We start from the raw sequence: 4251 nt of genomic DNA, 5'->3' as shown, positions 1-4251 counted from the left end.
TTTTTTAAATCAACCTCTCTTCTTTGCAACTGCTCCCCTGCTACAGGCCAAAATAAGCCATGGTTGAAGCAAATGGTTTCTCCTTAACTTCCTCACTTCTGCCTCCCAACAAGTCCAGCACTCCTATCCTCACACTGAATTCTGCCTCAGTTAGGATTTTCAGGTGCCTGCAAATGCAGTACAAGAGTAGTTCCCTCTTCATGCTGCTCTCAATGCCCTCATTTCATTAACAGGCAGTAGAAGGAACCAAACTATGACAAATAAGAACTGCAGCCAGAGACAGCCACCAACCTGTCGAAGTAGAACAAACAGCAGCAGCACTTTCTCCATCATGCACTGTGCCACAGATTCATCTAAAATCTTTAGTGTTGGATCTGAACTTTTATGTGAAACCCAAACACATTTCCTGTCTAGGCTCAATGCTTCTTCTCTGCCTCTTTACCTCTTAGTAAGGGTTAGGGTTAGGCAGGTAAAGAGGTTCATGCAAGATGGCACATTTGCTAAAGCTTCACTTCAGACCTATTCAGACCTTGTTTGGACTACAACAGTATCAGAACACACCACGCAGAGAAAAACTGGCAGGCATAAAGGCATGCCCAAAGACCTCCTGGGAGATGGGCAAGTTGGAAATACCCTTTTAAAAAATTTCCTTTCTAAAACAACTATGGTTGTTACCATAAGCATCTCCCCCACCTCAGATGTGGTACAAACATGGTGAACAATCCTCTTTTTTCCGTATCGTATTGGTAATTTGGACTAGTTGAATATTATTCAATTAAGAGATGAAAATAAATACGGTACATTTTAACTAAAGAAATAGTATTTTATAGTCTAATTACAATGATCAGCATCTGAACAAACAACTTTTTGGGGGGCCTCTGATGGACTTATAACAGAGACTGCAATTATTAACTAAAGTTTAAGAAAGCCAGAAAGAGATATCTGGCCTCATCATGCACTTTTGTGAAACAAAAATAACCAAAAGCCTAATCACTGAATAATCATCTCCATTTGTTAAAAAAATCTCATTGAGCTGCATCTGATTTGATTTTACCTATCTCTATTCCACTGCTGAAAGGTCCTGTCTGCCTCCACGTCCTTTAAAATGATCAGGAAACAATTTTAGACATTACCACCAATAGTGCTGTTCTTCCATCATCTGGAAGTTCATTTCACACCCTCTGCAGTCAGTGTCCAAGGCTGAATTCAGCAATCACTAAGCAGGCAGCGCAGGGACAAAAAGCTAAAGATGCTACAAAACTACATAAATAGACTGTAAACATTAAACCTAGAAAGATGCTGCTACTCCAGAAGAGAACAGGATCTTAAATTAAGGAAACCTCTTAGATTCTATCACTTGTTCATTCACTGTATTTAAAATATCTGTCAAACATTTTTTTTCTCTTAAGTAATTCCAGACCCCAAATGCTCTCATACATTACTCAAAAGATGCAACAACTTCAATTAAATTTTTGCTTGGAAAATATACTAGAGTGTTTGTTTGAGGGGTGTGTGTGTGTGTGTGTGTGTATACGTACACAACACAAAGAATAAATTTGGTATTTCAGAAACCTTTTGGATATTTATAAAAATTTAATTTCTCCCTTTCAAAAATCATTACAGTTCATAAAGCACAATTCAGCACTCTTCTCAACTTATTTAGCATAAATTGAGGAACTCCATCTTAAATATTTTTTGAGAATAACCCTAACAAAAATAACATACAGTACCTGTAAAAATTAGAATAGTAGTCTTTCCATGTGTCATTCTTAAGTTCGTAAGGAAGAAAATAAGAAGGCATTATGCACTGGACTTTTTTCCAAGCCGATCACTAAATATTCAGTCAATTTCTGCAGTCATTTGGAAGTTGATCTATTATATACTTTTATTTCTTTTAAGTAAGCAGGTGCTCCTCTTTCTGATATATGCAATCACATCACCAACATGCCTTCAGTGCTATCCATACAATATACAAGCATAAGCAATTACTACATTCTTTTCATCAGATTAAATTTCACTCAAAAAAAACACATATTATTGATTTTATTTTTTGCTATCATTTCTAAAAAAAAATGCTACTGAAATGAAGACTTGTTTCAAGGCAGAAGTGTACATTACATGATTCAGAGGAAAAACAAATACAAATAACTGTTTGCCTGAAAATGACAGCACCTCAGTGTTACAACTTTCCCGTATTTAACATCTCTGCCCATTCTAGTTTTTTAGATAGCTTTAGCTGCATCTACCACCTTGTTTTCTCCCCTCAAATGAATGGCCACAGTATTTTCACCATGTCAAAATCCACCTTTTCTCCACCTGCCCCTCAGAAAAGCTTACCTAAAGAATGAGCAGCTGTGGTTTTGGAACTGAAAAATCGGCCAAGACCGAGATCTCCAAGCTTTACTACTCCCGTAGCTGTAATGAACACATTGGCTGGCTTTATATCTGAAATAAATAAATACAAATAGAACTTTAATGCTATGAGGTAGCAGAAAAAGCTATCGCTCTATCAGTAATAAGCTGAATGACATCTTTCAGTATAGACAACACTATTTGACAGTGCTGCTCAGAAAAATTCAATCTCTTATTCCAAATTTCACAAGAATTTTAATTGTCCAAACAGCACACAAGCAAAACATTTAAGAAAATGAAAAATATTAAAATCCAAAACAAACAATAACACAACCCACCTGATAACCACAGAAACATACACAGGTAAGTTATGTGAACTTTACACAACGAACTCCATTAGAGCCATACAAACTCTCATTTTGCTCAAAATCACAGAAGAAAATGTTTCCACGAATATTTTTTTGTCACTTTCGCCGATCAGATTATCTGCAGCAGCAAGATGTTATTTAACAGAATGAGGGAACTCACTGATACTCTTTAACAGCCAACATTAACAATAAATAAAAAAAATAAAAAGATATACTCTGGAGAATGTTTATTTGAATTCTTCAGTGGAATTGGGCTAATCAAGTAGAAACAAAGAAAAATAATGATGTATTCCCCAGACAGTTATTTTTTACAAGCAATATTCTCTTTAAGTTTTCATCTAATCCTCTAGAGACGAGAGCAAAGATCTTTATTCTATGATTTTTAACTAAACCATCCTGCCAGTCTTCTAAATAAGCCAGCCCCATGGTTGTTTGGCAAGTGTCCCTAGCTCTTACCGAGCTCACAGGCACAACACACTGCAGCTCACAACTTAAAAGAAAATCATGGAAGTGTGAGGACATTGCAGTTTGCATAAGATATAGGTGTGGTTAAAGTGACTGTTAATAACCCTTCAGATGCCAGCACTCCAAGTTTCTAAGGTGGTAAAGTTCTAAGATTTAGAAAGGAAGACACAAGAAATGTTGTTATACTGCCTGACCTGGTTTTCAGGACTTTAAACCATGCTAGGCAAAACAGGTCAATACAGACATCAGCTCGAGTTAAAAACATTTTTGACTGTCCTTGGTTTTGATGTATAATTATCTATAGATTTGCAAAAAAAATCTAGAGGAAGTATTTCAGTTTAAGGAATTCTTTTATTTTGAGCTGAAATAAACTCAAGTGAACTATTTTTATCACAAAAGCATTAGAGAAAGATAGCTGTAACTTACAGAAAGAATCTACAGCTTTACACCCCCTTCTGTAAAATCTGCACTTGCAGATACCCGTACAAATGCACAGGGAAGAACAGAAGAACCCCAAGGGAAAGCCATTTGGGTACGAAGGTCCTGCGCATCTAAGTTCATCTTGCTAACAGGTACAGCAACTCTGGCTGAAAGTGACGCAGCTCAGCAGTGATAGAGGGATGGGGCTTTTAGGCAGCTATCTGCATCCCAGGAGAAGGAAGCCACCAAGTAAGGACTTGTAATTTCAGCTGAAGTCCATACACAACTTGTATGTCACAGACAGAAGGACTTCCAAGGCAAAGAAAAAAAAAAAGTAGATCTGAGAAGTCACTATACTACAATTTGTTTTCTTTGACTTGGAGTTAGAAAGCAAAATGAAGACAACATACAGAGGAGACAGACAGCCATCCAGAGGCTTACAATGGGTAAAAGTGATTAAGAACCTGACAGGGATAGCTGACAAGTACAGGGGCTGCTGGGACACACTACTTGACATAGAGACCAGAAAGAGCAGAGAGGAGCAGAGAAGAAGGGAAAAAGGCTCATGCCTGCACGTAATCCAGCAGGTAAGGCGGAAAGGCCCATGCATCACTGAAGGATGCACAGCAGGAGGTAAATAGCTTTC

Source organism: Meleagris gallopavo, chromosome 10 (genome assembly GCF_000146605.3).
Source record: "Meleagris gallopavo isolate NT-WF06-2002-E0010 breed Aviagen turkey brand Nicholas breeding stock chromosome 10, Turkey_5.1, whole genome shotgun sequence".
Classification (NCBI taxonomy): domain Eukaryota; kingdom Metazoa; phylum Chordata; class Aves; order Galliformes; family Phasianidae; genus Meleagris; species Meleagris gallopavo.
This window is presented reverse-complemented; position numbering follows the sequence as displayed.